The sequence below is a fragment of the Ipomoea nil genome, unplaced genomic scaffold, assembly GCF_001879475.1.
Source record: "Ipomoea nil cultivar Tokyo-kokei standard unplaced genomic scaffold, Asagao_1.1 scaffold3104, whole genome shotgun sequence".
Taxonomy (NCBI): Eukaryota; Viridiplantae; Streptophyta; class Magnoliopsida; order Solanales; family Convolvulaceae; genus Ipomoea; species Ipomoea nil.
In genome coordinates this window covers 209,727-219,783 of record NW_017619532.1, presented here as the reverse complement: position 1 = coordinate 219,783, position 10,057 = coordinate 209,727, and the positions used below count along the sequence as shown (strand labels likewise).

Here is a 10,057-nt window from a genome sequence, read left to right as displayed (position 1 = left end):
AAAACTTTTGTCACAATCTGATGGTGTATATACATGATAAATTCCATTCTTATATAATAATTGTTAAGACTACAAACTACATAGGAGATGTAAATCGTACTATAAATATCCTATGCGATGGGCGCTTGACTGAAAAGATGTTCACAAATATTAAACTCGTAATATTTTAATACGAAAATAATGTTTCACTCACCAGTGGTCATCCTTTTGGTACAATTTGATGTTTCTTAATATGATGGTTGGTAGAAATATAATTTGGGTAACACTTGGTGTGCGACCGTCTCACGAATTTGAGACGAGTTGACGGGGTCGAGTCAATATGTAAATGTAATACTTATATTAATAAATGTAATATTAAATCAGGAATAAAATGCTTATTACTTAACAAAAAAAAAAAAAAAAAAAAAAAAAAAACATAATCTAATATAACTCTATAATAAAGCAAGAAGTTTTGCCAATCATTGTTTCCCGCCCAATGCAAACGGTGCCGTTTTAATAGCCTAAATGAATCAGTGCGCATTTATTGATGTTCACATTGCATATCAGTATTCTAGGTAATTTATCTTGGAACATCACCCAATATTCAGAATAATAAATACATCGAGAACATAAGCATAATGAATGTAATCTTGGACTATGAAACGTTTTGATCAGCCTTTCATATTTCTAAGACAGTTCAAATTCGAAAAGTCACTGTTCAGCCTCTATATAAAGCTCCCATGATAGCAATCTGCAGTCCCAAATTCACCATCTATCCACTTCGAACCACCTGCAAATACACAAAGAAAAGACAAAAAACAGCAGCGAAGATACCATGCCATCTCAGTACATGGATGAGGTAGAGATTCGGAAGTTGATTGCAGACCATGCTGGTATTCATGGGTGTTGGGGAAGTCATTCAGCTTGAACTTGAAAAGCATTGCAGTTGAGGATTGCAATGTATATTCAGAAAAATTAAAGGTATAGTTCTGAGCATACCTTACTTCAAAAATGGTTGTTACCACTTATTTAATCCTTCTCTATCTATCTTTATCATGTTTATCTTGAAAGTAATTTTTTTTTTTTTTTTTTCAAATTTCTCAGCTTTTCCTCTACATCTACATTGAAGCACAAAAGAAAGATCAGCAAACAAGAGGTGATTATCATTGTTTTCTTTTATATCATTTTAAAGCAGCTCTATCTCATGAAGAATTGAAATAATTGTAAAAGTTTTACTATATGAACTTCCTTCATTTTAAATATTTATGCAGTATAGAAACACTTTAGTTTTCCATGATATTGAATTGCACAATGTAGAAAAAAATTGGTACTCTAGATGGGGTATTTTCATTATGCCTTTCACAATGTAATCTTCACAATGTAGAAAGAAATCTGTTTCTTGAATTGTATCTGTTTTCAGTTTTTTGGTTTATAATCTTTTTATTTATTTATTCTTAATACTAATCTGTTTTATTATACTAATAGTATACTAATTAAATACTGTTTATTTTTTGTTATTAAACTAATCTAATATGTTTTTTTTGTACTAATCTATTTACTCTTCTGGGAATGATCAGACAAATTTTTAGCTAGAAAGAAGCAACTATTGAAGGTACCTGAGTGCAGCCTCCCGCCCTCCCTAACAGCATCCCTGGCTTCTGTTTTTTCAGCTCTCTTCTTCTGAATGACCTCCAAGGTTACACCAACTATGGATCTAGAGTAAGGATTCCTTTTGGTACTGTATCACATGGCTTAACTATAGACATACAGTAGACTAAGAATTAAAACAATACCTACATATAAATTGTAAAATATATATAACTCAAATTAGTTGTATCACATTGCTTAACTATGGACATACAGTAGACTATTGACATCAATTCAAACATGTGAACAAAACTAATTAGCTACATAATTTAATTTTTTCAATTAATCCTATATTCATGTTTGATTTCTTTTCTATTTCTTTATTTATTTTTTGTATTAGACTATTGGTTTCTGTCACTTCGAAATGTTGTAGGATGTACTCCAACAAGGCAGTGAAGATGAATACATTTGAAATCCAAAATGGTATTAAAGCTTCATTTTTATTACCAATTCTAATATCAATATGTAATTAATACATTGTTTTGTAGGTAATATCAATTCTAATATCAATATGTAATTAATACATTGTTTTGTAGGTAAAATGATGTAAGGAGAACATTCCATGATCTTGAGGTGATTGAGGCAAAATCAGGACTTTATTGAAGAATATAGTCATAAAGCAGGCCACCAATATTGTGTATTAGTCATAAAACATGCCACCAATATTATGTAGACAATAGCTTTTCTCTAACAACTTTATTATTTCCTAAAGTGTACACAACTTTACTGTGTAAAGCTAACTTATAAGATGAGATTTATGTATATAAAACACATGCAAATTGTAAATTTCTAAATACAAGTAGGGAATAAGTTTACACTTACTCGGGAAGCGCTGGATATCAAGCTCTCATTTTGAACCACATATCCTACTATTTTATAGATAATAGCCTGCATGAAATGAAAGAACATTGTAAAGTGACATCCATGCCTATTTCATTGACTATTATCACTACCTTTGAAAACGTGCACGTTTTCTGCCATCTATTAACTTCAACAAAAACACATGAGATATTTTGTATTAAATAGAAGAAAGAAATATTCAAAAAAAAAAATTAGAAGAAAATATTTTGAGTCTTGCGAGTTGCCTGTTTCTAAAATAAATATTTTCTAAAGATTCCAAGAAAAAAAAAAGGAACAAGTGTAATGGAAAACAGGTCAAGGCAAATCACAAAAATATAATATGTATCTATTTATATAACGATTAACATTGCAATTTGTTAAGTCTGGACTTTAAAATAACAAATTAAAAACAAATTGTGCAAAACAAATTAAAAACTGTGTTTGCAGGAATAAACATGTCTGGACTTAAAAAAAAAAAACAAACTAGAAAGTGTGAATTTGTTAAATCAAAATATAATCCCAATGTAAAATGCCTAAATTGAAAAGAGAATACTTAGAATGTTTTCAAATCAAAAAACATCTACCTTATAAAATACCTTTAAAAAAACTGTTGGTTAAAAAATAAAGTTAAAAACTGGAAGAATAAATAAATGGTATTGATTTTACTATCAGACCATTACAGAACAAGTGTAATGGAAACTGGTCAAGAACTTGCATTGAAAACAATCAGCTGCTAACAAACCAGTGCTGATGTACAGTCTACATAAAATAACTGCACAAAATTACAAATCACATAAAGCAAACCACAAAATTATAATATGTATCTATTTATATAACAATTAACATTGCAATTTGTTAAGTCTGGACTTTAAAATAACAAATTAAAAACAAATTGTGCAAAACAAATTAAAAACTGTGTTTGCAGGAATAAACATGTCTGGACTTCAAAAAAAAAAAAATAAATAACTAAAAATTGTGAATTTGTTAAATCAAAATATAATCCCAATGCAAAATGCCTAAATTGAAAAGAAAATACTTAGAAGAATGTTTCCAAATCAAAAAACATCTGTCTACCTTATAAAAGACCTTTAAAGAAAACTGTTGGTTAAAAATTGAAAGAATAAATAAATGGTATTGATTTTACTATCAGACCATTACATTTTAAGTTTGACTATCAGACCATTACATAACTTATAGAGCTTATGGTTTGGTTATAGCCACTATCAGTTCAAAATGACTACCACTTTGATTGGAAAAAATATAATCTTATGTTAAAAATCACTAAATTGAAAATAAAATACTTAAAAGAATGTTTTCTAAGTAAATAAACATATGTCCACCTTAAAAAATGTAAGTTACAAAAAAGGGTAACAGACTAATCTGGACTAATGCTAGGTTACAGTGGTTAATCAGCAGTAAATTAAGAAAATGGTTTGTTAGCAACTATCAGTTCCAAATGGAAGAACTGATGTTGGAAAAAATACAATCTAAATTTAAAAATCACTAAATTTATAATTTACATACTTTCAAGAATGTTTTCAAGTCAAAAAAGTTATTGAATGATACCAAACATCAACTTTAAATTAAGTTTACAAAACCATTAACAAAAATTGTCTGATAGCTACATTACTCTTCAACAAAAGAAAAAATTACAAAATTTACACAATATACTACAACTACAGAAGACTTGGCCCATCTAACTATCAACTGTGTACACGTACAAACTGAAATGATAAAAAACTGAAAAATATTTGGCATCAGAATTGGGATTCATCATTTGTCAAAATCTGAAAACAAACAAGTGAGTAATCTTTAAATAATCTAAAATAAGGCAAAATTGGGAACACAATTGTTTAATGAAGAAATTATGTAGCACACATTGATAGCAATTTCAAGGAAAAAATGAATTGTCATCATGTTAATGGTTTAGTGAAAAGCTTTTTGACAAATGTAATTAATGAATATAAAATCAGAAAACTACATAATGCAACTATCAGGCTTCATACATCTCAAATACATGCTGACCATAAAAAATTAGCTAACAACATCAACGATATAAGGCAAATCAAAGCATCAAGAAGCAGTGTATTGACAACAAAGGTACAATTAGAACTCTTACTTGATGTATGCATGTTACATTAACAGTCTTTACATTTCTTTAACTACCTTCTGATGTTTAGCCTTCATCTTCTGAATCAATTATTTTTGAAATTGCATTAAGCTGCAAGAATTAGTAGTTGTTAAATTAGTTAGTATCAGTTTACAACTTAGGATAGGATACATGAACTACAGAATTCATGCTCAATAAACAGGAATTTATATTCCCAGTTTCTAATAAAGAACTATAATTAAACATACATGATCCACAGAACATTGAACCAAATCACCAAAATATAGCATAAAGGTCTAGAGTTTAAATAAACAGCTTTTGAACCAAATCACCCTATTTGATGTACATAGGAAAACACTAATCTAATCTTAAACTAACATGAGCAACAAAATAGGCAAGAAAATCGAAATAATTAGTCGAAAAAGTCAGTATAAAATAGATAGACCAGATAACTTATCTCATAGGTTTTCTGAAATTTGGGTTTGAAATCAACCTCGCGATTTTATAGTACAAGTGAAAGACTGATGTAGAGAACGATTATTGGTCGTAGAGCTGAGATTATAGGTTGGATTGGAGACATTCGGACCAAGAGACAGAGAACGGGAGAATGTTCGAGAGAGAGGAGAGAGAGGATAAAGAAGGCGAAGCGTCCGCTCTAGATCAGAGATGAAGCCAAAATCGATTAAATATTCCAGGGCGTTGGGTCGGGTCAGAAATTTGGATTGGGTCATAAGATTGGGCCACCGGCTTGGGCTTGGATTTTTAAGTATATATTGTATTGTTTTATAATATAGATAGGTCTGATTGTTTAATTATATTAATTAGCCTGATTATTTAAGTGTAAAATTTTGTTGTATAATGGTGCAATTAGTTGTGTGGATTCTGAATATCGTGTACATTTTAAATACACTAAATCTACACAATCATTATGTCATACACTGAAATTTTGTGGAACGTCATTAACAGCACATTAATTAAATTTTTTTTTCCGATAAAAACGATGTCATTTGGGACCGTGTTCACCAAGCATGGTGAACACGTTTCCACGGCATAATTTGTAAAATCTACATGTTTAAAATTACTAAATATACATTGTTTGATAAGATATATACCATAATGTACTTTTATTCTTTCAATCATGTATTTGACATAAATCTACTTCATTCTTTAAAATTAATGTATTACGTGTATATTAATAGTGTATTTGTTATTCATGGCCCATATTCCATTATTAAACATATATATTATATTATGTATATTAATACCGTATAGTAACAGTGTATTTCACTGAATACGCATTATTTTATGTATATTAATAGTATATATATTTAATAAAGCTAAATAGGTTCAAACAATTAATTAAGGTAATCACAAGACAAGATATTGTTGGGGCAAGCATCAATTCCTCATATATTTGGAGATCCTGTAAAGTATTTAGGCTAACTAAGAATCTACGCCTAAGAAGTGTACAATCATAGATTGAGGCTAAAGAGATTAAAGAGTTTGCAAAATGGATAGCTAATATAGGTGATGGAGTAGTTGGTAATTCAACTGATAGTGAAGCAGATATTATAATTCCAGATCACTTATTGCTCAAGTGTGACGATGATCGTATTGCTGTAATTGTTGATAACACATTTCCTTTGTTTCGACGCGGTATAAGTGATCTGTCATATCTTAAGAACAGTGTTATTTTGACTCCAACATTGGATGTGGTAGATAACTTTAATCAATACATGAGTGATCATAAAATTACAAAGTTTATTATTTCAAATTTATTAGGTTTTCAAACTATACATTTTTTCATCTAATTATATTATAATGTATATATGTCATACTATATATATAGCCGCGCATCGCGCGGGCGCACCTACTAGTACTTTTAAGAATTGGAAAACAACATAAGTTTCAATTTTATTTAATTCAAAAGTGACAATAAACTACGGCATCAATAGAACAAGAGCTTTCAACTAATGACAGAAAGACCTATTATATATATTGCATGTGAATATTACTAAACCAATAAAGTACTTCCACTGGCTATCCTGAATACACTACATTTAGCTTGTACCCAAGTCTCTCATTCCTCTTATCCCCTCACTGAACTACATACTACTTCACTACAAGAAAAATCAAATTTATTAACGAAAAACTCAATCGGGTAAATAAATCTCTCTAATAATACCCACAGATTTGTGACAATGTGCACCAAACACACAAATATTTCATGCAGCTGGAGCATAATCATAGCCGCCATCGTCATCATCGTCGCCCTCCAAGGAGGCTGCAGGAGCATACTCATAGCCTCCATCACTTTGCTTCTTCCTGTACCTCATTAGCCCATCAAGAGTAATCTTGAGAACAGTGGACATTATATTCTCTTCTGTTGTTCAGAGAGTGAGAAAACTGGGAAATGGTTTAGAAGATGAAGGCTAGAAATACAATGGTGGATTTGGGAATGAATGTGAAGGGGCCTGGGTGGCAGAGATGAGAGATCTGTGGTGTTTTATAAAGGAAAGAGTAAAGAGGCACCATTTTGCTCACACTCCACCACATGGCTGGCATGTGTGGCATGTGTGGAATGTGCAGAAGCAGAAGTCTGGATGAAGATAGCAACTCCCTGGGAGGCCACATTGGAAATACACTTGACATGTCAGCCTAGCCTGCTGTCAAATGATACAGATCTGGGGCCATGTCCCATGAATGGTCTGAAAAAAAACATGACTTTTATGTGTGGTTGTTGGGTGTGGAATCTGACTACCAATTTGGACTGTGAAAGATTATTGATTTGATAGGTGTTTACACTCTAAATATGATGATGAATCTCTGCTGTTTGATGTAATCCATATTCAAAGAAAATTTTGCATGTGATCTGTGGCAAATTAAATCTGGTCCCCACTCCCCTTTATGACCAATTTACTTTGATTTATGGAAAACCTTTAGTTGATTGCCTTTGCAAATCAAGGGAGCCAAATGCTTATAAATTATAGTTCATCCTCTGAAATTACGTAAGTGAAGGACTCTAAGAAGATAAATCAGAGTAGAATTGTAACTTTATATTTACCAAACCAATAATCATTAATTGTCCCAATGTATAGTATAACCAATTTACTTGTAAATATAGTTCATCGAAAGCCTTTTTTCTGTTATTATTATTATTATTATTATTATTATTATTATTATTATTATTATAATATAGTACATAAGCTAAATTATATAGTGTTTAGAAAAATGAGATCAAAAAATTAAAAATAAAGACATAAATGAAAGAAGAACATACGCACAAGATTTATGTGGTTTCACATGGTGCATACATCACGGGAACGAAACAGTTCTTTTATTAATTGTACGTAATCATTCCCATTTAAGGTTATAAGCATCATATTTATTTATAATTTTAATATACGATACATTTAAAAAATTACACACACACACACACACACACAAACACACACACACACACACATATATATATATATATATATATATATATATATATATATATATATATATATATATATATATATATATATATATATCCAAAAACATAATAAGTGTGAATGAAAGTTATACTCTTCATTTATGTCTCTTTTTTCCATTAAGTTTTTATATACATTATGCTATAAAAGTTGTACTTTACAATATTTTGGACAAACATACCCTTACCGTTATAACTTTCGTTATCTTTTCCATTATTGTTACCAAGCACATGCATCCACCATATATTTTCTTATATTCTTCAATTATATATACACATTATATATTGGAGTTATATGTTAGTTATTTTCTAAACTATAAATATCAATTTTATAAAAATGTTTTACATTATTATTATTATTATTATTATTATTATTATTATTATTATTATTATTTACAATAATTTAAATATCTAAAATCTAAATAAATTTAAAATTTTTAATATAAAGTACTAATATTGAGCACCTATATTTTGCGCATCGCGCATAAAAAATACTAGTATATATATATATATTGTATCGCCTAAGAACGTTGCCCCTGACCTCGACCCACTTAGTGGACCCTAAAAATAGGTGTTGTCACTCCACTATACCACAGTCCGACACCTGTAGAGGCGTTGTCATTCCACTACACTTAACACTTGTAGATAGGTATTGTCACTCCAGTACTCCACTACACTCCAACACCTGTGTAACATAGATATATTATATATACAGCATATATTTATGTTATATCATTGATTGATCATGAGTGACATCTTGATAAAGCGTTTAATAATTGCGCGTGTGTGTATATAAAATTTGTTAAGGATAATGTAGAATCATTATTTTAGTAAATTCGAGCAATAATTTAATCAATGGAATAATGTTTCTTTACTCGTACGAAGGGCCACATATGTAAAACCATCACTATCCCAAATATTTGCCACAAATATTGTATATATGTAATAGATCAAACCAACATTTTGATTACATTATTGGTATGTACTAAATTGAAATGTGTTCTTTCTAGCTTAATTTAAAATTTTAAATGGTTAATTATAATATGACACAACAAATTTTCTTCCTGTATTGAGTATATGATCAGGTTCCCGTGCGCACAGTGCTTCCTATGCGGGCATGCACCATTAGGTACACAAATGCACCACAAAGTGTTTGAAAATACATCATTAGGTGTTGTTTTTTTTTTGGTGTATGGTACATTTGTGCATTTCATTCTGGTGCATTTTTAAATACTGTGTAATATATTTATGCATACCTAATGGTGCAATCTGCACCGGCCGCACGAAAAACTAATCCTCATTTGAATCAGTATATATATATATATATATATATATATGTGTGTGTGTGTGTGTGTGTGTGTGTGTGTGTGTGTGTGTGTGTGTGTGTGTGCGCGCGCGCGCATACATATTTCTCTAATAATTTGGAAATAAAGAACTGAAATGTTAACAAAAATTGAAAAAATAAAGTTTTTGATAATAATATAAAAAATAAAAATAGCAACGCTTGGGGTCAAGATGAAACGGTAACTTTCTTACCATACGTTTTCGATTAAGTTCGTCACACCAGGTTCTCTTAGTATAATCTTATGAATTATTATATATAAGTATTCAATATACACTCTTTGACACTAATCTTAGGTTTCCCTCCTCACTAAAAATGATGAAACAGTGACAGCCAACATTTGAAAATTCATCGGAACATACAGACGGAGACCAATGCAGTGCATGATGAATTGATGATGAGGTTCGAGTTACCTCACATACACCTGAGGAATCTGTTCTTATCAAAACATTTATAGCTCGTGGGTTTGCGTGGCGCCCCATCTACCAAGTGTGCATGGCACGTGGAACCCCATACTACGTGGGTGACAAGTTGGCAATGTTTTCCCTGATCCAAGGAAAATTTTCAGGCAAATTATTGTGTAGCGTGGTTCACACAGCTGTGTGAATTACAGTCTAAAATAACGTCATTGATTTTTACGAGTTAGAATAATGTAGATTAT

At 30.4% G+C, this 10,057-nt stretch overlaps 1 long non-coding RNA gene across 2 annotated transcripts; it reads right to left on the bottom strand.

Annotated features, from left to right (window-relative positions):
• Positions 1–519: 519 nt before the first annotated feature.
• Positions 520–5,233, bottom strand: LOC109166718. 2 transcript variants are annotated; one of them, XR_002051716.1, is made up of 5 exons: positions 4,586–5,233; positions 2,449–2,514; positions 1,596–1,735; positions 979–1,097; positions 520–769 (listed from the first exon to the last, which is right to left on the bottom strand). It is a non-coding gene; the product is annotated as an uncharacterized LOC109166718 (long non-coding RNA). The 2 variants fall into 2 exon arrangements; XR_002051715.1 differs by having other exon boundaries at positions 520–1,097.
• Positions 5,234–10,057: the final 4,824 nt, after the last annotated feature.